Source organism: Balaenoptera ricei, chromosome 6, assembly GCF_028023285.1.
Source record: "Balaenoptera ricei isolate mBalRic1 chromosome 6, mBalRic1.hap2, whole genome shotgun sequence".
NCBI classification, from domain to species: Eukaryota; Metazoa; Chordata; class Mammalia; order Artiodactyla; family Balaenopteridae; genus Balaenoptera; species Balaenoptera ricei.
In genome coordinates this window covers 76,504,596-76,531,576 of record NC_082644.1, presented here as the reverse complement: position 1 = coordinate 76,531,576, position 26,981 = coordinate 76,504,596, and the positions used below count along the sequence as shown (strand labels likewise).

Sequence of the window (26,981 nt, the reverse complement as noted above, 5' to 3'; positions counted from 1 at the left end):
AGGAACTGACTAGGTCTAGGAACTGATTAACATTTTATTTATATTTAAAGAAACAGATGCCTTGAGTAAGGACTTTACTATTCTATCACTTTTCACAGAATCTCGATAGAAACTACTACTCCACATCTATTTTTGATTACTGCTGTTTCTGAAACTTAGACAGTTGAGCAGGAATCATGGTTTGTAAAATAGAATTTTGGCTAAAATGCATTTGTTCATTCAACAAAACATAAGATTTGTGCTAGGCACTGAGAAAACAAATATGAAATCATGAAACAGCACATTCAAACTGAGCAAAAGAGAAGAAACTGATTAAGGACAAAGGATGATGTAGTGCCCCGTAGTTAGTAGCTGTGGGGTGCTCTTTCCAGCCCTAGCCTGAAGGGCCAGAATCTAGAGAGCCCTAAACAGAATGGGCAATCCTTCAAGAGCCAGGGAATCAATACCAGTCTTAACTCCATCTCCACCCTGTGATCTCCTGCTGGTACCTCCTGCCAGTTGAACCCAAGCTGAAGCCCCGTAGAGCACAGAGCAGAATGGCAAAGATAAAGATTGGACCTGAAGAAGCTAAGGAAAGATATCTAGCACAAACAGTCTACACCTTTCTTTAAGTAGCTTATTGGATAATGGAAAAAGACAGACATATAAACAAATTAAGACAGTGAAGTATTATTGGTTCTATAGTAGTTGAACAGTATACTCAAGGCTCTAGGAAGCACTCAGTCCTCACATTGTCTTCTATCAATCCATGTAATACATAACCAAAAACCAAAGATACTGACAGTATGGGAAGGACCCAGTGAAGAGTGAATGAAAGAAGAGCAATAATAAAGAAGAAAGCTAAGAACACAGGAAAATGTAATGTTTGGTTTCCACATGGAAAAACCCATCAGGGTAATAAAAGTCTCCCCTAAAATTCAGAGCAAACAATATGCAGTTACTGACACCTCAGTCTAGGGCAGAATATCCATACTTGCTCACAAAGAAATCATTGATCAACAGAATCATTAACATTCAGAATGTTGGAAGGGATCTTAAGAAAAATCTTTTCTTTCTTCCTTTCATCCTTTTTTTTCTTCTCTCTTGGATTTGGAACATTTACTATGTAGTGCGCTCTTTATAAGGAACTGGGAATAAAGTGTCAAGCAAAGTAGACACACTCTACAATATCATAAAACTTATATTCTACTGAGCATAGCTGACCTGACCCAAATAAACACAAATATAAAGTACAATGTGGTTGGATTTCCATGGTGGTCCAGTAGTTAAGACTCCCCGATTCCACTGCAGGGGACTTGGGTTTGATCCCTGGTTGGGGAACTAAGATCCCGCATGCTGCACGGCTCGGCCAAAAAAAAAAAAAAAAATACAATGTGGTTAATCCTATAATGGAAAATTAGGGAGCAACCAGAAACTGTGTAAGAGAGAATAATCAACTTCGTCTGGGGGTAGGGAGTAGGATCAGGAAAAATTTCCCTGAGATAGTAGTGTCTGAGCTGAGAATTAATGAGGTGAAATGGTGAGAAAGAAGAAATGAAAATCAACCCTACATTTAAGCCAAAAGAGTTTCAAAATCTGAACATTTCGATGAAATAATAGGGAATACTGATATCAGAAATACATTTAAGATAACTATATATAAATAAATACATGATAGTACCTACCTCTACATATGTTTTTCTATTGGGAAAATTGAAAACACTAGTCAATTTATAGAAATAAAGAAGCTGGAAAAAAAGGGAAAGAAGCACAGTGAGATACTTTAAAAATATTTGTAATATTTTCTAGAGATATCCAAGCCACAATACTAAAGCAAGTGGAAGATTTTTATTTCAGTCAGAAATTGAAGCAATTAGTAAAAGTGTGAAATCCATAATCATTTGTTGGGCTGCTTTTAAAAGTGTTTATCATCACATTTAGTAAATTTCACTATCATAATTGACCATATTCTTCTCTCCACATGGCAGGAAGAAGCACACATGCTCCTTATTGATGCCACTAGAAGACACATGCACTGAACCCCAGGAGCAAAATTTAACTTTAATGCATATATAGGAAAATCACTTTACTCATAACTATGCACAAGTATAATTACTGAACAACGATGAAATGGCATGCAATTAAGTGGAATACCCAGGGATCAGCCAGGGCATAGTTACAGAATAGAGGAGACCAAAGGAATAGCTGTTTAGGGGATAGCAAAATCATCCAAGAACAATGTTCCCTTTCCCTCTCCTGTTGACTTCTCAGAGGAGGCTGGGAATATATCCCAGTGGATTTAGATGAAGAACTACTGTCCTCCCAAACAACCCTCTGTCTTCTCCTTCTGGTTACATCCAGATTCTCTCTAGTAGTAGACGTTTAAGGATAAGAAGAAAAAATCAACATAACAGAAATATAGGCTGGATTTGTTACAGCTCCCAAAAGTTTTATCTTGGTCACCACCATACAAGAGATTAGGTCTAAAATCACCAAGACCTTAGAAACTGACACAATGACATTATGTGTGATTACATAGCTGTGCTACAAGAATGGCAATCATATGTCCCAGTTTTCCCAAAACAGTCTCAGTTTGTGCCTATTGCCTCAGTGGAATTATTAATAGTATCCACTTTTATTTCCAAAGGTGTACCTATTTAGATGATAAATTAGACAGTCACCCTATCAATAAGGAGAGTATAAGGATAGCATGCTGGGAAAATATGCTATTTGAGTACATCATTGTATTCAAGGGAATAAAATTAAATTATAATTAATGAGTCTACATTTTCTCTGTGCACTGCTTGGTAGCAAATATGAATACCATAAAGAGACTTATTGGACTAAAAATTTGATACAACCTTTTATAAATTATGTATATCGAATAAAATCCCACTCTTACTTTGGGACAGTAACAAACTTTTCTCCAGCAGCTTGAGAGGTGAGTGCCATCTTCTAAACATCTTAATCAAGATTTTAACCTGTATCAAATCAATTGGGATCACTACACAATTCAGTTCCATCATTACACCGATCTTTATATGCATTGACTTATTTTCCCTCCAGAGTCAAAGATACTCACAGTATGCTAACATATGACAAGGAAGGTGTATGACCTTCTTATCCCAGTGCTGTTTGGTATAGCGTGCCCTACACGTCTTTACTCCATGACACCTGAATGTACTTACTGGAATTCATGGGCATATTAATCAAATAACCATGGAAGAAGAAAACATTATAGCTCACCTCACTAATTGACTTTTTGTATAGACTATGCTTGATTTTTGTCTTAATATACTTTTTTAAACTTTTAACTTCTGCAGTGAAATTTTTGTGAAGACATTGTGTTATTCATGTAAGATTTCCCTTGAGAGCTGAGGCCGTATGGGTATAATTCTTAACATAAAGTATAAGGGAAGCACAATTTGAATAAAAAGTTACTGAATAAACTTTCAGATCTATCCATTCTTTGTCTTGGAAACCATCACATCTGTTCTTCTCTACCAAAAACTGATCAGGATATTCAAGGTTGCAATTGAAGCTTATTATAAAAGAGGATATCTGAAATACTTTCTACCTATAGCTTAAGAAATAGTAGTTGAATCCTACACAGCAGTCATGCATCAGGAGATCAATTCAACATGGTGATCTAAGAGGGGAAGAAAAGCATGTGATTTATTTAAGTAATATATTATTAAAACCTATGTTTATTTCACCAGAGAAATCAGTGGATTGGATGTAAATAGAAAGAGTGAACTAAGTTTCTGGTGAAAATAAACCAAGAACAGAGTAAGACAAACAAAGGTGTAGCTAAAACTCCCATCATGGAGGGTTACATTTATTTCTAGATAAATACGCCATGCTCTTTGGATTTGACTCCAATACCTATTTACATAGATGGAAAAAGAGAACCAACCAAATGTCCCCCTTCGCCACTTCAAGGAGTAACTGCTGGGAAGAGGCAATTACAGTCAAATTGCTTACACCTTAAACCCCAGGTGCTCTAGACGGATGGACAACCCCTACAGTGTAAGTCTGTAGCTCTGAGACTCAGGGGAGAGGAGTAAGCAAAGTCACAACAGATGTGTTTTGTAAAAAAGAAAGCAGAAAGACCTTCAAAGTTAGAAGACTAAATAAGGGCCTGTGGGAGTGGGTGAGAGCCCTATTTCAACAACAAAAGTACATTAAAAAAAAAAATGCATTTGTCAAGGTAAAATGAAAATACAAAAGAAGGAAAAGATGTGGGAGAGGAGGAGGAGGATATAAATCAAAAGGATGAGTCACTGTACGTACAGGTTTCCCAGCTGGACTGAGCATTATATATTCAGAAAATATTTGAGAAACTGTAATGCACAAGTCTCTATGAGGAACCAAAGATGAGTCAGATACATACGGACCTTGCCCTCATGAGTGAGCTTTGAAAAAGAAAAGGATAGCTAGCCTGTAAATAGACAACATGGAAATACAAATACCTGGTTGGACAACTTAAGAATAGAAATTGTCTTCAAGCAAATATGCAGTCTTTGAGAATTCTGGCATCATACTTGCTGAGTTTGGATTCCTGATTCTACCACTAAGTAGTTATGTGACCATGGGCAGGTATTTAAAACTATAAAATGAAAATCGTGAGAATAATCTTCACATGATTAGGGTGAGGATTAAATTAAATAGTGCATATAAAGTATCTAGTGCTCTGATTAATATGAACATTCAAATAGAAAGTAGTTATATTATTTGTCCTGACTGTTCTTAGGGAACCCTGCTATCCCCTCAAGAGTGTTGATTTTATTATCTGGAAAGACGAAGCTAATAATACTAACACATCTTACAGGATCCCAGTAGGATTTCTCTACCCTTCTAGATTCTTGGTTGAGACCCCCACTGTGATAAAAGACAGATGGACAGGAGAAAAACAAACAGAAGTTTAATAACATGTATACTCCCTGTATACATTCAAGACACCAAGGAAAACTGACTAACTCCCAAAATGGTCCAAGCTATCACCTTAAATACCATCTCCAGCTAAAGACAAAAGAAGATGTTGGGGGCTGGGGGAGCCAGTTATTAGAGGTTACCAGGAAAAGCACAGTTAACGAGGTTGTAATGCAGATTGACATCCATGCCTTCTCCACGGGTAAGAGTTTCTAGAGATTTGATCATCCTCCTCTTCCTGATAGAGAGGGAGACAACCTTACAAATGAAGATTTTCCTTATAAATGTCCCTTACAAAAGAGTAATTTCTACTCAGTTCTCAGAGCTTTTCCTGTGCCTGCAGTTTCTTAAAAATAACCAACTCAACATAATCTGTATGCCAACGAGGCATATCTTGGCAAATTCTGCTCCCCTTCACTAGGAAGGTAATAAGTGACGTATTGCAAATAATTGTTAGGTTTGCACATTTTAGATGAGTTACATTATCAATATGGAAAAACACATGCACATCAGATGAATTTTTTACTGATAAAATTTTCCCAATATTAGTTTTTATTGGGTAAAGGTTTTTCTCTACCAAGATCAAACCCATCTTGGATTTTTATAATAGGTTTTAGTTGTTTGCAAGGTTTCTATGCAAATCTCTACTGAGGAAATCCCAAACCAGCTATGAGCTGGTGTACCTTGCCCTTTAATTGATTTCCAGATAGAGAGCACTGCCCAGGGAGTCATGGAACACACACTCCTGTAGAGCCATTCTCCTTTATCTAGATTACCCTTGATGTGTTATCAGGAAACCCTGCAGTGCTCTCTCTCTTCAGGGGATCATTTTTTCCTTTGGGTGGATATGCCAGGGTTTTACAGATAACACAGTTGGGGGTTTTCATGGCCGTACCTCTTATAATCACAAACTGAGAAGCAAAACCTCTCTTGCATCTAATTTAAGGCAGCCTCTTAAATTCTAGCAATATCCTATTCAACACAATATACGCTTTTAAATAAAGCACTTTTTTTTTTTTTCATTTTGTTTGTCAACACACTGTTTGATGCTTGGGATGATTTACTCAAGAGCAAACACTATCAGATACCTGCGGTTTCTCTGTATTACCTCAGGGGGGCTTCAAAACCCACCACCTCAGATCTCAGCACTTCAAAGAGTTTCCCCTGAAGCTGTGCTTACAGCATAAGCTAACAAACAAGGTCCTGCTTGCCTTCACACACCTTTTGCCACATTAAAATCCTAGCTGCACCAAAATAACAGCTCTCTCTGCATCAGTTGGTGGTGGATTTGGGGGTGCCTGCCATGCATTTTAACTTTTTAAAATCACAAACCACAAGCCAAGCGAAAAATTATCTAAGTGGACTTTTGCCAGATCTTCTAGCCAATACTTTTCTCTCCATAGGATATAGCTCCACCTTATGGCAGGAAATTATTTAAAGTGGAGACAGGATATAGAAGGCAAGAAGATAGCATGCATTTAAATTTTTTTTTCTCTAGAAGCATACTTTTCCTTTCACTCCAACTGCAACTGCAGTTCTACATGCAGAAGAGGCAGCGAGACAGTCCTATTTGTCATCCTTGGGAGTCTGTAAACACCTGGCACTAAATCTACTTAATGACTGCTTTGAACACAGGAGTAGCTAAGGAGACGAAGGATGGGTTTATAAGGCTGCAAAAGAAAAAAAAAAATCACGTACTGTGATATTCTGGTTAGTAGGACTGTATTAATTTTCTCTGTTACCTTATCACCTTCTCTCTCCATTCACCTGTTTTTTTGTGTCTTATCCATCCTTTAGGTTTGCTTGGTGCCAGTGTCTACAAGCTAACTCCTAGAAACCAAGAACCACCTACTCCTGGCTTAAAAAGTGAGTCAAGTTTTATTTTAGGCTTTTCAAAACTCTACCATAAATACTTGCTATTCCTAGATCCCATTCCTTTACAGTAAGGTGACAGCTGGCTAATATTTGTTTTTCAAACTTTGTCATTGAGTATACTGGGTATGTTTAGAAATATGTTAAAATGTCATAGGAAACTTCTGAAGCTTTTTCACCTATATCTGAAATTTTGGAAAAGGGGATTAACTTTTATTGCCATCTTTTCCATGTAGCTGTAACTTTGTTAGGCAATAGAACATATTTTATCTAACTTAAAACCCACAGCTATCTTCCAAAATATTCACATTCCCAGTTTACTTGTAACATCAAGTGGTTTTCCAAAGGGTAGGCAGCTAATAAATCTTACTACAACACTACATCATATTTTTCTACAACACCAATTGGCTGAACCTTTGAAAAAAGAGTTATATGGCAGGTGAACATTTAGCATCTTTCAAATCCCACTGAAAAGATAGCTACTTTGCCTATAAGCTTTTCCAAAACAATAAAGTGAGAAGGAATCTTAAACAGAACCTCATATATCTTACACTAGCCCAGTAGTAAGCATTTATTGAATACCTGCTACAAGTAGGAAACTATACTAGGCATTATAAGATTATAAACAGAAAAAGGATATTGCTTCTCTCCTCAGTGGTACTGATAGGGACAGAGTAAAGCGACAAAGTAGGTGATTAAATAGTTAATTCCACTAGGGGATTGTAAGTAGAAAAAATATGGGAGACCCCTGTAAGTTAATGATTCCTCAAGAAAGCAGGTTTGCTTCACCACTAAACCAAGCAAGTCTGCTTAGCAACAAAACCATGCAACAGAAGCACGAGACATGCCCCGAAACAATAAAACAATGGTGACATGAGACCCACATCCTGCCCAGTGAGCTCAGTATGTTAATGATCCCTGGGACATGCTCCCTGCACACATAAAAACAATAATTTATGGACCTAGCCTGACCATGTAGGGACCAAAAAACCCAACCTGGAGAAGCTGATGATGAAAGCATGACGTCTACTCAAGGATGAGGAAGAAAGTCTTTTCCCCCTCCCCACTTTTCCTTTGATTATAAAACTGTAGCCCACTAAGTTCTCGGGTCGTGGCACCTGCTTGCCCACCCGCTTGTAAGCCTCACAATCATCCTATGCTGATAAATCACTTCTTATCTATCACTTTGCCTCTTGCTGAATTCTTTCTGCACTGAGACATGAAGGACCGGGGCTCCTCGGAGTCCTGTGGAAACAACACTTATCAGTTTCAGTACTAGTGAAGTAGCTCATTCAACACACATTGATTAACAACAGAAATGTTCCTGGCAATGGGAGAGAAGCTGAGGCTACCTCTTCAGGAGAAGGCAGATGTGTAAACAGCTGCTATTAAACTCAATAATAACTATCACACTCACAGGAGAAAGGATTCAATACTTTCCAGGTGAAAGAAAGGGAAACAGGAGTTTTGAGAATGCTTCTTTGGGGAAGACTCACTGGAGATGGATCTTTAGGGTGAATCCCTCAGATGTTTTATTTCACATCACCCAGTATCAAATGAAACATGTTTCATTTCAATATAATGTTAAATGGGATTATATATATAAAATATATATAATATACATATGTGTGTGTGCAATCTTATTTTTTCTGTGGTCACTACCTCAAAATAGCCAGATATATATTAGTATAGCACAAATTTTCATCTAATTTGGAGAAAGTACAATAGCTCCACTATGATTTCTCCAAATTCTCAGAGTGCTTACTACCATCTCCTGGTCAGCTGTGAATCTAAGCTCCTGCCTCCACCCAAATAGTTCATTTTGGGGACTGTCTCACTATCTTGTGCTTGCTGCTCGTCTAAGATATAGAATCCAGTTTTTTCCCTTATTTCTGTTGTATAAGTCACTCCGGTGAAGAATTTGTTGAGTATATAATGTGCTTTGGGGAACAGAAGATAGGTTTGGGGAAATTAGAGGGAATTAGATAGACAGATGATGATGATGGTGATACACAGATGATATAGATAGACATCATCTCACAAAAATGCAAAAACTCTGTAAATTGAATACTAGATATTTTGTAATTAAAATTTTTCTGGGCCATTTCCAAAACAACCTCTAGCTTCCTGCCAAACTGCTCAGACTTTCTTTTTCTTCTCACAACTTTCATCATCACCCACCAGAAATTCCAAATTTTTCTTTGCCTATTTGCGGGAAAATATAGCAATTACTCCAAACCCGCACGGTCCATCTTTACTAATTCATCCTTATCAAATATTTTCAGGAGAGCAAAAGAGCCTGTATTTTACACAACCCATCAGCCTTATAGGACAGACATAGTTTTAAATAGTAATGTTTATTTTCCTCAACTACATTTAAAGAGGTTTGTTAAGACAACAGGCCCAAAATGGAGTTCTTATGCTAAGCCCCCCACATCACCAAATTGAGACAAGTTAACTAGTTTCAGCTCGCCCAGAAATCTTAAACCAGTCAATGAGGAATTGCCTGATTAACAGGTCACAACAGTGCGTAACATAGCAACCCCTTAGTAAGTGATATTAATAAACTGGTAGTATAACACAGTTATGTAAGAATTACCATGATATAGTTGAGACATACATAATCAAATGGACGTGAAAAAATTTATGTTATACATATGTCCTAGATAGACCTGCAATTTTAATTTTATTCACCAGAAGACCTAATTTGTCTGGCTTAATTTGTACTTTTAATATTTAACATGATACTGAATATAGAACTTTGAATTATACAGTTGAATATCTTAGGTCCAAGAATGAAATGTAAACTGAGAGTGACTACTTGCTAGACACAATACAATAATAGCCCTTCAAAATTATCAACCGGCTAAACATTTTCATCTTGACAAACTGATGCAATTACCAAAATAAATATCTATCCATTAACTATCTATCTCTAGATACTATAGAGGAGGACTAAAAATAATATGGACTTTATCTTATTTAAAAAAACAAAGTAAACATTAGAAGGACACACTATTTCTCCTCTCTTCTGTCTTTGGTTAGACCTTTGTTGACATCTTTATTTTCACCCTGCTTAAGTCTTAACTTGCATCTTATACAAATTTCATTCATGTTTTAGCATCCAAGTTCAAGGTCTCTTCTTTATTATTCCATATACATCATTCATCCCATCTCCTGAACAACTATAGTCCTGGTTTATGATGAAATTTGGTACTGAAGAAAATGGAATCCTGTATTACTAAAAATTGCCCCATATACTTTAATTTTTTGGTTGTTACCAGTATGTAAACTCCAAGAGAGTATTTAACTTCTTTTATACCTACCTCTATAATACAGTAAGTCCCCTACATACAAACCTTCAAGTTGCAAACTTTCAAAGATGTGAACGTGCGTTCATATGTCCAATCACGTAAGTTAATTCATGTGTCTTGGAGTACATTGTCACATGCGTGCATCCTCTACAAGTGGTTGTGTTTCGTGTACTTTACTGTACAGTACTGTATAGTATCTTTACTGGAGATACTGGAAGAGGATGAGAGCTATTACCCGGACATCACTGGATCGTTTTTTTCAAGAAGGTAGATAGAATTGAATCCAGCAAGGAACCAGAACCTGTGCCATCAATGTCAGGCGTGAGTGAAACAGGAGCTTACCCTCCATCTCCTATTGCTGACGATCCTTCAGCTCTACCATCTCCCACATCATCTCCCTCCTCCTGTCAGTAACTCTTCTCGCCAGTTCACTCGATGCCAGCCCCTGTATGCCAGCTGTTGTACTGTCCTACTATACTTTTCAAGGTACTGTACCGTAAGATTAAAAATGTTTACTTTTTGCGTTTGTTTTTTATGTATTATTTGTGTGAAAAGTAGTATAAACCTATTACAGTACAGTACTATAGCCAATTGTGTTAGTTGGGTACCTAGGCTAACTTTGTTGGACTTCTGAAAAAATCGGACTTAAGAACGTGCTCTCGGAATGGAACTTGTTTGTATGTAGGGGACTTACTATACTGTTGGGCTGCACCCCACAGGCCTACAAGGCCTGCACTTGCCCAGCTTTAAGACTGAAGGAAGAGCCCTGAGTCAGCAACAGAGACATCAATGGTTGAATGGATGGGGGAGCATACGTGTCTGAAGCAAGGTCCTGGAGCAACACCCCACCGTGTGCGGTGCATGGCGGGCGTGACAGGATGGCAGTCTTCACTCCCAGGGCGGGAAAGGGAGATCGCCAGTTACAGAGGAATTGACATCAGGTGGGCTCATTAGTTACCAGGGAAACCAGCAGAGGGGCACGCCCCTCGCTGCCCCCTGGATAAGAACAATCACCAGCTGGGGTCTGGGGCAAGTACTTAGGAAGGTTAGTCATGTGCTTAAGATATGAGGGAAACAGGCACTGGTCGGCAGGGGATTTACAGAGAGCCAAAGAACAGCCATCTTGAGTGGCCTGACCATACAATCTACCCCTATGTGCCCTGTACGACGCTTACAATCTTGATCCGCCCCTTTTCCTTGATATCCCTGGGGTCAGGTATGCAAAGGGCACTGAAACCAGATACCACAAATACAGTACAGACAGGCCACCCCTGGTTTTCAAAAACTCAGAGCCCCTCCATGGGGAGGGGAAGGTCCCGGCACTAAAAGAAACATTCTGGTGGCTTAGCCAGGAGTCAGCAGTCACAGTACAGGTCTGCCATCCCATGTTCTGTTGGGTGCCAACAGGGGTGGACCCATTAGGTCTTTCCAAGCAAAAAATAGTCCCACTATTTGCACTTGTATGTCCAGAGCCAGCCTATCCCATTCCACGCAGCATTGCCCAGGGGTGCTCATGGGTGGTCAGTTATACAGTAACGTGTATGTCAGAAGATGGCCCTTCTGACATACTGGCATATGGGACCAGAAGATGGTGAGTCTTTTCCCGCATTGTCAGAAGTCCCCACATAGTCATATTAACTGGGTCGATTTTTCATGGAAGTCCAGAGGAGGACAACAATGGCACCTCGCTGTAGACCCAGCAGTTAGACTCATTTCGCACTGAGGCCACCGTTGCTGCTCAGTCCTCGGACAGATTTCCCTTTACTTGGGCGAGACATGAAATGTAAGGCATCCAACAGGCATAACACAGGGGAGATCCCGACAATCAAGCAAAATATAAGCAGTAACCACATCTGAGATAATAGCACACCCGCCTGTGGTTTGTGCCCTAGTCTGCAAGACAGTTCAGAAAACTCAACTTTTCGAAAATACAAGAACGTGTCTAAAATCACATGTACAATGGCCACCTAGTTTTACCTTGGATGTCTGAACCACAGCTACTATTTTGTCTTTCAAATCCATTCCCTTCCTCCGTGGCCAAAGCAGATGTACAATGCATGTCTGAAAGACCACAAAACAGGCTGCTTTGGTCAGTAAAATTTGTCAAACCATATATAAGCCAGAATGACTTCCCCATACCTCAATACATATAGATTTTTTCCATCATTTCCCCTTTTGATTGCAAATCTTTCAGTAGAAATCACTGATGATCAAAGTATCCATCCCTCAGTGCTGGAGTGCTTTCTCCCACTCCAGGTTCAGATCATGTCCCTCCATGTTAGGCCTCCTTTATATTTGCCTAGACATTCACGTTGGGGGAAAACTAATCAAATCTTGTGAACAGACTTAGAAGTATGTTAATGGGGAAACACCGTAAGCTATACATTCTCTCCTTAAAATTACTCTTAATCCACCAAACACAGCCAAATCAAGACTAATTTGTTTGCAAAACAAGTCTGGTCAATTGACCATAAAGGTTCCTCCAAACTGGCTGTGGTGGAAATCCTCAGGAGTCAGACTGAATTATCAAAAGGCCTCTCAAGGCCAGAAAAGCCATGCCAAAGGCCTGGCATCAGACTCACTGGATTTCTCTCTTCTAGAAGTCCCCAAAATATCGAGATTCCTGCACATGCCAGGAGACAGTCTTTCCCATTCACCTGCTCAGAACCCAAGAGTCTCCAATTTCTGGAGGGAACGGGCAGAGAGAGAAAAAAATATCTCACAGAGGTGTAATTTACCAAATTGCTGTAAGTCATAAGTAACTGGAGGGGAAAGGCTTCCCTATATTTGGAAAGCACAGATCAAAACTAGTAATATTCCAGACAAAAATCCATAAACATTATAACCATATTCACCAGTTCACTCAGGAAACAATCCTCTTGTTAACTTTTTATAAAGTCATCAGGTTTTCCCTTAGGATTCTTTCATTTCTTACCCAGTTCCCCAGTATAATCTGAGATTTATCAGAGTACAACAGAGTACAACTGTCTATAAATGACAGAAAGACTTAAAAAGTCACGGTTAAACATTTGATCACAATGTAATTGACAAAAGAAACAATTTCTGCTGTCACGTGCAACATATTAAGATAACTAGAATTATGACTGATTATAATCCTAACCCTTAAAAACCTTAATGTCTGGCAAAAACTAAGAAGCAAGTAATTGTGCATTTCCTGATTGGAAACTTATGCGTTAGTGAACTTCCTCTTCTAAGAACGCAAGGGTAGGTAAACTTAGACCCACCTAGCAATTAATGTCCCAATATTTTAATCTATTTGAAATGACCCAGATAGTCAATGAATTCTCACCATTTAACTTAGTCTAGTTTCAAGTTACGAAAATCTGAAGAGACTATTTTAGATAGACATTCCCAAAACATAATTACTCCTGTAGAGTTTACCTAAAAGCTCTTTTTTTCCCCTTCACTCTTAGAGATCACACATGATTAAACTTCCTAAGAGCCCAGGTAAGTCATTTACATCTCAAAGGCACGAGAAGAGAAATACCACTTTCTTCTTGAGGGGAGCCAATTACTTAAACCAATTACAAAAGGCTCACTTGGATGCAATAGCAGAGCCATTAGGGGCCATTGTTCTCCAGATCTCTCGGCAGCCCCCATTCCGCAAGGAGAGCCACCACAAGCCCCACACACTGGTGGACGGCCACCCTGGGGCGTCCCCCGCAACTTTCAGGATCACCCCTGGAACTTCTGGGCCACAGGAGTTAGTGGACGGCCCTTGCAACATTCCATTCCCCGTCCTGTATTTCCCGACATCTCGGCGCTCACAGGAGCTTCCTCGGTCTCCCGGCTGCTCCTCCAATTAATGGGCTGCACCCCGCAGGCCTACAAGGCCTGTACTCGCCCAGCTTCAAGACCGAAGAAAGAGCCCGGGGTCGGCGACAGAGACATCAATGGTTTAACCGACGGGGGAGCTTACTAGTCTGGAGCAAGGTCCTGGAGCGACACCCCACCGTGTGCGGCCAACAGCGAGCAGGACGGAAACAGGCTGCGCTCCCGGATGGGGAGGGAGATCGCTAGTTATAGGGGAACTGCCAGCAGGTGCGCTCATTGGTTACCAGGGAAACGGGCAGAGGGCACGCCCCTCACTGCCTCCTTGATAAGAACAATCCCCAGCTGGGGCCTGGGGCGAGTATGTAAAAAGGTCAGTCAGGTGAGTGGAGTATAGGTGAAGCAGGCACTGGGCAAGCAGGGGTTATACAGAGAGCAGGAGAACAGCCATCTTGGGTGGCCTGACCATACAAATACCTTGCTGTTTGGCCTTGTGATTGATATCTAAACAGTACTAAGTGCACAATTTTTATGTAGTTGAAACATGTAATAAGAAAATCTTATAGCACAACTTTTGAAAATACCAATTTAGAGGATAGAAGAGAGGCTTTTTCTCGATAATATCTCCTGCAGTATTTTGAGAAAGCGTATGTTAAAACCGAAAACTGTCATGCAATAAGTTCCTAATATCTGTTTCTTGATTTTGAATTTGTACTTAGAGTTTTGTCATGTTAGCCACATATTTCCATAATGATCTGCCTATATAACCTTAGGGGCTCACTTGCTGAACACCTGAGGAAGGTATTCTGTGTGTTCCCAGGACACAGCACTCCAGGGACCATCTTGCATGTTAGAGTCACTTTTCCAATTTCAAACCATGAAAGCAACATAAGTAAACAAAAAACAGGAGAACAAATCTGTAAAAATGATTAGAAAATGATAAGGAAAAATTCTTATAGTTGAATAAGTTAAACAGTCTATCTCCATATTATGCTACTTTCTTAATTTAAGGAAACATTTATTCTGCAGTGTTTTAGTTAATTTTGTGCTTAATAGAGACAAAAAATTGGTATGCTTTAGTTTGTAGTTTAAACCTATGAAAATTCTTAGTCAATAATCTATTTAGGTAATAGATTAGTCAATAATCTATTAGGTACTGCAAACTATATGTAATGTGATCAATAATTACATTAATGGTGTAGGGGTTCACAACTTGCTACCCCAAGATTTCTCTTTGGCGTGTGGATTAAAGTTAAAAACAATCAAAGCTCAAAAGATTCAGGTAGAAACTTTGACCTTCCCCCTAACTGCCAAAAAGAATTCAAATAGAGGACCTCTGCCCGGAATAGAGCTTTCACCAGAGATATCTACAAAGAATATGGGCTAGGTGTTCTGGAGGAAACTCTAGGCAGGGCCTAAAGATCAGAGTCTACTTTGTGTCCCATTGTCTCTGCACAGACCAGCAAGCATTTATTTACCAAACATTTGCTTTTCCATCTCCATGTGAACTGCCTTCCTCCCCTTTGAGGTCCCAAACAACCACCCCCAACATCCTCTTTTTTGTTTACTTGAAGATGGTATTTAAGGTGAGGGCTTCGACCATTTTGGTGAGTTACTCAGTTTTCCTGGGTCTCTCCCATGTATACATGTTATTAAACTTTTGTTTTATTTTCTCCTGTTAATCTGCCTTCTAGCCAGCCAAAAGAACCTAGAAGGGTAGAGCAAAATTTCTTCCTCCCCTACAATGGAAAGAAATAAAGGCAGATCTTGAAATTCAGTTTAATTTGGTTTGGAATATATTTTGATTCACGTGAAGCCACAGAAATGCATCTCAGGGAGATCTGAGGAGCTCCAGTTCTTCGTGTCTCAGCACAGAAAGAAGTCAGCAAGAGGCAAAGTGATAGATAAGAAGTGATTTATCAGAATAGTATGCGTGTGAGACTTACAAGCAGGTGCATGAGAGAGTGTCGGCCCAAGAACTTAGTGGGCTACAGTTTTATAATCAAAGGAAAAGTGGGGAGGGGGAGAAGACCACCTTCTTCTTCATTCTTGAGTAGACGTCAAGCTTCCATCAGCTCCTCCTCCACGTCGGGCAGGGGAGTTTTCTAGTCCCTACATGGTTAAACTGGGACTGTCAAGGCACAATGGAAATGAGCAAAAAGGCAGTAACATATACTAAAATATGGTAAATCATCTCAAGTTTCAGTATAATGTCACCTTTTCCTTATGTTTTTGTTTTCAGTGTGCACAGAGGAGCATGTCCTAGGAATCATTAACTTATTGACCTCACTGGGCAGGATGTGGGTCTCATGCCACCATTGTTTTATTGTTTTAGGGCATGTCTCATGCTTCTGTTGCATGGTTTTGTTGCTAAGCAAGCCTGCTTGGTTTAGTGGTTAAGCAAACCTGCTTTCTTTTTTTTTTTAATTAATTAATTAATTTTATTTATTTATTTTTGGCTGCATTGGGTCTTTGTTGCTGTGCGGGGTCTTTCTCTAGTTGTGGTGAGCGGGGGTACTCTTCATTACGGTGCGCGGGCTCCTCATTGCGGTGGCTTCTCTTGTTGTGGAGCAAGGGCTCTAGGGGCGTGGGCTTCAGTGGTTGTGGCTTGCGGGCTCTAGAGTGCAGGCTCAGTAGTTGTAGCGCATGGGCTTAGTTGCTCCACAGCATGTGGGATCTTCCCAGACCAGGTCTCGAACCCGTGTCCCCTGCATTGGCAGGCAGATTCTTAACCACTGTGCCACCAGGGAAGCACCAAACCTGCTTTCTTGGGTGATCCTTAACTAACAGGGGTCTCCCATACTTTTTTCTTTACTTACAACCCCCTAGTGGGATTAACTATTTAATCACCTACTTTGTCCCTTTACTCTGTCCCTATCACATGTATGTCAGTTTCTCAACCTCAGCACTACTGATATTTTGGACTGAAAATTTCTTTGTTGTGGGGCTGTCTTGTATATCGTAGGATGTTTATCAGCAGCTCTGACCTGTACCCACTAGATGACAGTAGCAAACCCCTCAGTTGTCTACAGAAATGTCTCCAAACCTCGCCCAGTAGTCCCTGGAAGGGTGGGGAGCAAATCACCTATGCTTAAGAACCACTGATACATAATTTTGTTTTGTAAATGAAAGATTCACAACATTTCACTTTAAATGACAAAATCATTCTGAAGAACCAGCACAACTTAATTGATGTTCATACTTTACCAATGTAACAAAACTTGACTGCTTCTAGGATAGGCTTAGATGGTGATAGATAGATAGATAGATAGACAGATAGATAGATAGATTGATTTTGTTTCCCACAAACCTTGCAACAAAATGTAAGTATTTGCTGAAAGTTGCTTAAAGGACACTACTTAAAGTTTACTTGAAGGCTTTTAGGATTACAAATAATAGTAGGTGGCAAATTCCAAGATACATGTCTCTTACTTAGCATAGTTCTATTTAAGTTTTTTTTGTTTAATTTTTGTGGTAGCATAGTTGATTTACAATGTTGTGTTAGTTTCAGGTGTACAGCAAAGTGAATCAGTTATACATATACATATATCCACTCTCTTTTAGATTCTTTTCCCGTATAGGCCATTACAGAGTACTGAATAGAGTTCCCTGTGCTATACAGTAGGTCCTTATTAGTTATCTATTTTATACATAGTAGTGTGTATAAGGTTTTTGAGAAACCATGTTACTCTCATTAATATGGAAAGTTATTTTCTCCCAGCTTTAAGGTCCTAAGATATAATGTAAGTACAATTCCAAAGTGGTTACAGGTCTTAACTATGGAGAGGTCTAAAATGGTTAGCCAATGCAAGCTCAATAAAGTAAATTTATTTAAAATTTGTTCTTAAGAGAAGGTCCTGTTCTGCATCAAGTCATTTACTTCCATAAATTCCTCAATTACAGTTTCATCTGAAAGTATTCAATATGCAGTTTTCCACACCTTAGAAAGGATAACCTACCACTCTTGTAAAAAAGACCTAGTTGTTCACTTAATATGCTTTCAAATTTGATATCTTTCTACTTGAGCAATTGAAGGTTTGGGTTCTCATTGTAATTCTTTATGTGAGGAGCAAGGAAATTTTAGACTTAACTCTTGAAGTATTGATTATTATTGAACTCTTTTTAATCTCATTGAAGAAACTCTGCTAAAAATAGCAGGACTCTTCAGACTTTTGATTAACTTTACATCTGCCATTGAGTCTATGGATACGTTTTTTTAAGCTCTGTGAGTCTAAGGTAAGTCTCCTGTTATTAATATGCTTGCAAAATCTATATCTGTGGTATCATTGCCAGAATCGAGCAAGACAGCAATTTAAATGTATAAGAGAAAAATGAGTCTTGGACTTTCTTTTTACTTTCAAGCTAGATATTTTTATATTCTTTGTAAAAGAATTGGATCATTACCCACTTGCAAGAGTGAAGAGGAAAATAATTACCCTTCTCTATAATAAGGTCATGATTTTATTATCATGAATCATGACAGACCTTAGTTATCTATCAAGAAGAGGTGATTAACATTAATTATAATGACACAGGTACTTATTATTTTAGCAGGGCTAAATAATTCTCCAATATTTAAGTGGTTAATATTAACTAATTTCATGCAGCAGAGTACTTAGTTCTGTTCTTGTCAATAATAATTTGAATTTTGTCAATGACATAAATATACTCAAAAGGCCACTATCTTGGGACTTCCCTGGCAGTCCAGTGGTTAAGATGTCACACATCCACTGCAGGGGGTGCGGGTTCGGTCCCTGGTCGGGGAACTAAGATCCCACATGCCGAACGTTGTGGCCAAAACTAAACTAAAATAAAATATTAAAAACAACAACAACAACAAAACCAAAAGGCCACTATCTTAATAACAATATGACCTGTGAGAATATTGTAGAGGGTTTTTTAATGACTGTTTTGGAAAATTAATATCATTTGCTCTGGTATTTTTCAGTAGTAGAATAAGTCTTACCATTTATTTATTTTGTTTACAAAACAGTAGTTTTGCTCTTCAGCAGCAGCATAGAATACTATCAGTATTAGCAATAATAACAGTTAATATTTACTGAACAATTACTATGTGCCAGACACCTTTCAATATACTATTTATTTTCAAGGCAATCTTTTGAGATAGGTATTATATTTTGAGACAGAGATTATCATCCCCACATATGAGCACACTTGGACAACAATTATTATCATAATTGGTAAGTGACAGAGCTACAATGCAAACCAGGATTAGAAAAAAAAATAGAGGAATAAATATAAATGCTACCTATCCATTCTCTTCTGCCTAGTCTATGCTATGTCTTTGAGTCAAATCAGGACACCAAAAGGCCTCATTTTAGTATTATTATTAATTATTTTTTAGGCAGAGAATATTTCAGGAACACAAGATTGGATTCATCATAATCCTTGTTCATCATGAATTTTTATCATTAGTCTAGGCATGGCTCACTTTTTTTAGTTAGTAAGTTGATTACTTTTTATAATATGGTAAACGCCCAACACCAACCACTCACTAGGGCCTTGGTAAAAACCTACATATAAATTTAAAAATAAAAAATAAATAGAACTGTAATGAGATCTTAACTTTTATTAATGGTTTCTCCACATTCATTTCTTAAATATTTTTAAATTGAGGTATACATTACTTAGAGTAAAATGCACAGATCTAATCATAAATTTTGATAAGTTGAGTTGGATAAGTTTGGAAACAGGCATATAAGGGTTAAATTTATACCCTCAAGGCACAGGATATTTTCAAAACAAAAAGTTCCTTTATGTTTTTTCCCAGTAAACGTCACCCCCCACCAAAGACACTACTGAACGGATTTCTATCACAACCACTTAGCTTTGGTTATACCTAAAACTTTATGAAACACATACTCTGTGTATAGCTTCTTTCACTCACATTAATGCTTTTAAGATTTGCTCATATTGTTTTGTGTATCAAGAGTTCCTGCTTTCACATTGCAGAGTAGTCTGCCATTATGTGAATATACCACATTCATATGAATATACCACATCATCCATTCTCTTGTAAATAGATTTTTGAGTTGTTTCTAATTTTTAACTATTATTTATAAAGCTGAAATAAATATTCTTGTTTAAGACTTTCTGTGGGCAAATTTTTTTTCTTGAATAATTACCTAGGTGTGTAATTGCTAACTCATAGGATAATTTTTTTAATTGAGATATAAGTGACATATAGCATTGTGTAGTTTTAGATGTACAGCATAATGATTTGATATATGTATATATTGTGAAATAATTACCATAATAAGTTAGTTAACATCCATCACCACACATAGCTACAAAATAATTGTTTTATTGTGATGAGAATTTTTAAGGTTTACTCTCCTTAGCAACTTTCACACATATAATAAGTACTGTTAACTGCAGTTACCATGCTGTACATTACACCCCTCAGACTCATTTATCTTATAACCAGAAGTTTGTCTTTTTGGTCATTTTCACCAATTTTGCCATCCCCCAGCCCCAGCTCACCAATATGTTCTCTGTATCTATATATGTTTGTTTTTGTTTGTCTTTGTTTTTTTTAAGATTCCGCATATAAGTGAGACCATACAGAATTTGTGGTATTTGTCTTTCTCTGTCTGACTTATTTCACTTAGCATAATATCCTCAAGGTCCATCCATGGTGTTGTAAATGGCAACATTTCCATCTTTTTTTTTCTGGCTGAATGATATTCCATTGTATAGATCACCACATTTTCTTTACCCATTCATCTATCAATGGACAGGCTGTTTCCTTGTCTTAGTTATTACAAATAATGCTGCAGTGATTATGGGAGCCCAGGTATCTTTTTGAAGTAGTAATTTTGTTTCCTTCAGATAAATACCCAGAAGTGGAATTGCTGGATCATATGGTAATTCTGTTTTCAATTTTTTAAAGGAACCTCTGTACTGTTTTCCACAGTGGCTGCACCAATTTGCATTCTCTCTGACAGTGCACAAGGGTTGCCTTTTTTCCACATTCTTACCAACACTTATTTCTTGTCTTTCTGAGAATAGCCATTCTAACAGGTGTGAGGACATATATCATTGTGGTTTTGATTTGCATTTCCCTAAGGTGTTGTGCACCTTTTCATGTACCTGTTGGTCATTTGTATGTCTTCTTTGAAAAAATAACTGTTGAGATCCTCTGCCCATTTTTTAATCAGATATTTTTTTCTATTGAGATATATGAGTTCTTTACATAACGTTTCCCATGTTAACCACTTTTAATTATACAGTCCAGTAGTCTTAAGTGTATTCACATTGTTGTGAGACAGATCTCCAGAACTTTTTCATCTTGAAGAACTGAAACTCTATACCCTTTAAACAACAACACTCCTTTTCCCCTTCCCTCCAGCCTCTGGTAACCACCATTCTACTTTCTGTTTCTATGAATTTGATTTCTTTAGATACCTCCTATAAGCAGAATCATACAGTATTTGTTTTTTTGTGACTGGCTTATTTTACTTAGCATAATGTCCTCAGGGCTTATCCATGTAGTAGCATATGACAGGATTCCCTTCCCTTTTAAGGCTGAATAATATTCTGTTGTATAGATGTATTAGGTTTTGTTAATCCATTCATCTGTCAATGGATATTTGGGTTGCTACCACCTCTTGGCTTATTGTGAATAGTGCTGCTACAAACATGGGTATGTGAATATCTCTTCAGGATCCTGATTTCAATTCTTCTGGATAAGTACCCAGAAGGAGAATTGCTAGATCATATGACAGATCTATTTTTAATTTTTTTGAAGAAATTTTATACTCTTTTCCATGGTGATTATCTCATTTTACAATCCCACCAACAGTGCACAACTGTTCCAATTTATCCACATCCTCACCAACACTTGTTATTTTGGTGTTTTTTGTGGTTTGTTTGCTTGTTTGTTTTGTAGTAGTAGTCAGCCTAATGGGTGTGAGGTGAGAAGTTTGTCAATCATATTGATCTTTAAAAAAAGAAACAGTTTTTTTTTTTTCTTTTTCAATTTCACTGATTTCTGCTCTTATCTCTATCATTTTCTTCATCCCCCTTGGTTTGGAATCATTTTGCTCTTCTTTTTTAGTTTCTTGAGGTAGTAACTTACATTACTGATTTGAAACTTTTCATCTTCCTTAATATAAACATTTAGTGCTGTAAATTTGCTGTTCAGCACTCCTTTACCTGTGTCCCAGAAATTTTGACGTGTTGTATTTTCATTTTCATTCAGTTCATTTTTTCCCCTTCAGACTTTCCATTTGACTCATGTATTGTTTAAAAGTGTGTTGTTTAGTTTTCAACTGTTTGGAGATTTTCTTGTTACCTTTTTATTACTGATTTCTACTTTGATTTCACTGCGTAAGAGAATATACTCTGTATGAATTCAATTCTTTTAAATTATTGAGGTTTGTTTTAGGGGGTATGGTCTATCTTGGTATAGACAGGACCACTTGAAAAGAATCTATAGTCTTTGTTGTTTGGTGGAGCGCTGTATAACATAAATTACATGATTTTTCTTCTTCAATGTGTTGTGTGAATTACATTAATTGATTTCCATATGTTAAACCAACTTTGCATTTCTGGGATAAAACCCAGCTTAATGTCTTTACATATTATTGGATTCAATTTGATAATACTTGTTATGGACCTCATGTCTATGCTCACAATGGATATTTGTCTGCAATTTTCTTTGTATATGGTGTCCTTATCTAGATTTGGCAACAAGGTTATGTTGGCCTCATGAAATAACTTGGGAAGTATCTCTACCTCACTGCTATATGAAACAGTTTGTAGAATACTGTAAATTATTTTATTAAATATTTGATAAAATTCCCACGGGTTGCTTTGGATCTAAAGTTTTTATTGTGGGAATTGCTTTAATTACAAATTCAATTTAATAAATGTGTATAGAGCTTTTTAGATTTTCTATTTCTTGTGGTCAGAGCACATACTCTGTATGATTTTTTCCCACTTATCTTATTAAAACATAATTTACATTCAGTGAAATGTATAAATTTAATCATACAATTGTAGGCATTTTGACAAAAATATATAGTTATGTAAGTACCTCCAAAATGAAGATATAGAGCAGAGGTCATCCAACTATGACCTGTGGACCAAATCTGGCCCATGGACTGCTTATGTTTGGCCCTTCAATTTTCTAATCTGCGCAAGAAATGTTATGTTCAGCTGCTAAAGGATTTTTTGAGGATGCATTATCTTTCTGTAGAGAAATAGAGCTTTTGGAACCCAGAAGAAAGGAAACATGAAGTTCTGTGAGGTAATCTACTTGTCAAGGTCTTACAGAGAAAAGGGAAGGTTTGGGAATTACCTTCAGCTGTTTCCATTTCCCTGAGTCTTAGAGCTGGGTTTCTTAAACCAGAAGCCCAGCATATTTTTGTTTTAAAAAACAAAACAAGTGAAAATCTTGAACCTGTGCCCACAGCCAGCATGTACCCTTTTGAAAGCTACAGTATGTTTTGACTCACTGTTATAGAACGTCCTGAGACAGGAAACATTTAATGCAAAATGTAATGCCTTTTAGGAAAATGCCCCTTGGAAGCAAGGAGTCCAACTGGGTATCAGTGTGAATATTGTCATTGTCGTTGGCAAGATCTTCTGACCTAATTGGTGGAGGTGACATGGACACATGGTGCCTTTCCTCAGGATTGCTGTTTAATAACACCCAAATACCTGAAACCTGATGTTGACAACGATGAGTATCTTCTTTTCTGCCGGAATCCCCTGCTTTAGTGAGAAGGAAGGAGATACCTTAAAATGAATGGAGAATAGTGAAGTTAAATCTTAGTTAAAATGTTTTAATCATCAGACTGTGTGATAGAAATGAATGTGTTCACTCCAGAAAATATATAACGTTATCACAAAAGGCATAAGGAAAAAGAAATGAATATGCTTGAGGGAAAATCTGCAAAGCCATAGAGGCTTTGTGTATGTGTGTGTGTGTCGGGGAGGGGGGGGTGATGGAAGGGGGGAGTGCTGGCAAAGGCACAATGCAAAAATATCTCACTTACATTAAACTGAACCCAGAAGTTGAAATTCACATTCACTCTGAGTTGCCATTTTGCTGTCTTCGGGGTCCACACTGCAAGATCATGCTAAAGGATTACCAAGAGGCAGTGGAAGGAAGATTTGGAGTTCAAGAGACCTGAGATCTTCTTTGGGAACTTAGGTGTCCCTAGCTAAGTTACTTAATTCTTTTCTGATTCTTAGATCTGACTTCCTGAAAATGGGTATATAATGATAATTGTATCTCCCATGGATTTTATGAAGTGTCCATAAAATGAAATATGGTCATGGTTATACAATGATAATGTATATTTTTTTAGCAATACAAATGTTAGTAACTCTTGTTTACATGTATGCAATACTGAACTTTAGAGAATTAGGCCAGTTAGATTCAGCACACAGTGAATTCCACAACAAAAGCAAATTATTTTAATTTCCAGTTCACAGGTAATTTTTAAATAAACTATTTTAGTTTTTTAGTATTATTATGATTTTTCACAATAAAGAGTCTGGTTTACATAATTTATTGACCAAAGTTCTACCCTTAACCTACCATTCAACATAATCTTCTACCCCTTTCCCTCTAACTCCTAGAGTTGGATATATCTTACAGGATCACTTTAATTTGTCTCATAAGGATATTGTGGAAGACCTATATAATAAAGGGCTTTTAAAATTCTAATTTGAAGCTTAATGAATAAAGTTTGAAGATGATCAGATTCATGAATTTTCTTATGGGCTTCAAGGTACAAATTAATACTAACCTTGATCAATGGAACAATATTTCTTTCTCTCACACATATCCTTCCCCGATCTCCCTACATCCACCAAAGGCCAGACTTTCAAGTTTTTTCCTGTTGACTCTGGCAAAATGAACATGGAGTTCAGCGATTCATTACGTGAAGTTTCAGAAAAAGTCTTTTGATCTAACGTATCAAAGAAAAGAATCTGGCAACCCAAAAGTCACCCAGCAGAAGGCAGCATTATCTTTACAAACTACAGCTGTGCTTAGGTGTGTTTGATAAAGTTGTTTGGTTATCATTTTTACAAAATAGAGAACCTCACCAGTTCCTCTAGGGTTCTCAGGTGAGAGATACTCTCAGCCCATATCGCTTTTACACCGTGCAACTAATCTTTGATGACAAAGAATGACATTTTACCAATTGCAGTAACACCTGGTAAGTGCCTCCTGTCGATAGTAGTACTGTGTTTTAATGAACAAATAAATGGCTTATCTACCCTTCTTGGCAAGAAACACCAGCTATTGAGGCGAAGCACCAGCTCTCCCTATGTTACTTGGGCTAATTGACTCTTTGGATGAAGCTAAATCACACTTATCCCCAGTGGGATGTATGTTTGCCAGTAATCAATAGCTCAACAAGATCCACATGGCAGGTAATTAAGTGGAAAGTAATTAATACCCATCAAAGGTTTTATTAACTGTTTGCCATTCCTTCACTCAAAAGTCCCACTGTACTGTAAATAAGAGGAAAAGAGGCAAGAAGAGAAGGCAGGGAAGAAACTAGCTTTGATTTCTAAGAAGTCAAAGAATTGCAGTTTTCTTCCTGGGTTAATTCCATTTTGAGGCTAGGAACTGCTCTCCAAGTTATCATTTTATTGGTTTGTTCTCTTTGTTCCATTTTTGCAAGGACTCAAGTAAAAACAGGATCTCAAATAAATGCACTATTGTAGAAAAACAGTTTTATTCTGATATTATGAAGAAAAGGGAAAAAAATAAGATGCCACAGTATTAGGGACCTTTGCGTTGAAGAAATTGAGAACTGATAGGCTAAATTTTGGGCAAGAACTTCTACTTAAAAGAAAAGAGAAAACAGTTATCTTGGTGAATAGAATGCTCTAAATATCATTAATTATTTTTGTTACTATCTTAGATTCTTTATATTTCTTATAAAATATTTAACTTTAATTTTTATTGAGAATAAATTCTGCCTCCCAAACCTCAGCTACATCAAGAAGGATTTTACATTTAAAAAGGATTATCCTTTTTAAAATCTGCCTTTTGTGCCAATACCTTTTGGAAGATACATTCAGAAGACTTTTCCTTATGCTGTTGCTTTTTGTTCATCTTTTGATCTAAGAAAGGAATTGAGTCAGTTCCCAAAGAAGCCCTGACTGTAGGTAGGACTCTTGAATAAGGTAGGAAATTGGTATGGGAATGATGCATAAATTAATAAGACACAAAACAAATTAATCCACTGGGGGAGGCAGTACTTCATCTACTTGGAAATTTCTCACCTATTGACCTGGTAAGGTTCAGGGTTTTAAGGCTTGGATCATTATATTTTCAACCTCATTTATAGCTTAAAAAATGCAGTGGCATATGTTAATGATAGGGATCTGGAGAAGAGATTGTTCCCAACTTAGATCTTTATTACCAAACCTCTATAATATCATACAAGAATGTCTTTCTTATAATTATTGAGACCTCAAAACAGTTCTTTGGAAGTAATAAAGGCACACATGTTCAGGATGACAAAGGCTACTGAACATATGAATACTTGACAAAGTGTTACTTGCATATTTTACTCTATTAAAACAATTCTATGCTTATAGAATTTTTATAGTGCCAAACTAAAAAAAAATTCTTTTCCTTTAAATAGAACACTATTTTATTCATGAAACTGAGTATTTTAATTATAAGTCTAGGGTCATAACTGAAAAATAGGCATGTCTATCCTTGTAAAATTGCTCTAGAAAGAAAGCTAAACCTATAGATGCTTTGAGAACTATCTAATTTTTGTGTATTACCTTTATGCTCAGAAAAATATGCATTATTTAACTTAATTTAATGTTATTTATATTATTAGTCAAAGTTTTTACAGATATTCATACATACATTACATCTATATACTATATACAAGTGAATAATGTGATCCTATTAAAAATGCTTTAGGCAACAAATATAATTTTCCCCTTTTTGCTTAATTTCTCCGCTTAACTCCCAGAGTACTTATTATCACTTATTATCTTATTGTATGTACTTGTATATATCCAATTACATGCATAAATATACATATATACATGCATAAATTCACATAAACATACCAACAA

The 26,981-nt window shown here is 37.3% G+C and overlaps 1 long non-coding RNA gene across 2 annotated transcripts in view; it reads right to left on the bottom strand.

The window, feature by feature from the left end:
- The window catches only part of LOC132367121 (uncharacterized), a 58,752-nt gene extending 44,635 nt beyond the window's left edge, over nt 1-14,117 (bottom strand). Inside the window, exon 1 of one of the 2 annotated variants that reach the window (XR_009503691.1) lies at nt 14,038-14,117. This is a non-coding gene — a long non-coding RNA (uncharacterized LOC132367121). Of the gene's footprint in view, nt 1-13,657; nt 13,722-14,037 lie in introns of those variants that run through there. The other variant, XR_009503690.1, reaches the window with a different exon arrangement.
- Nucleotides 14,118-26,981: the final 12,864 nt, after the last annotated feature.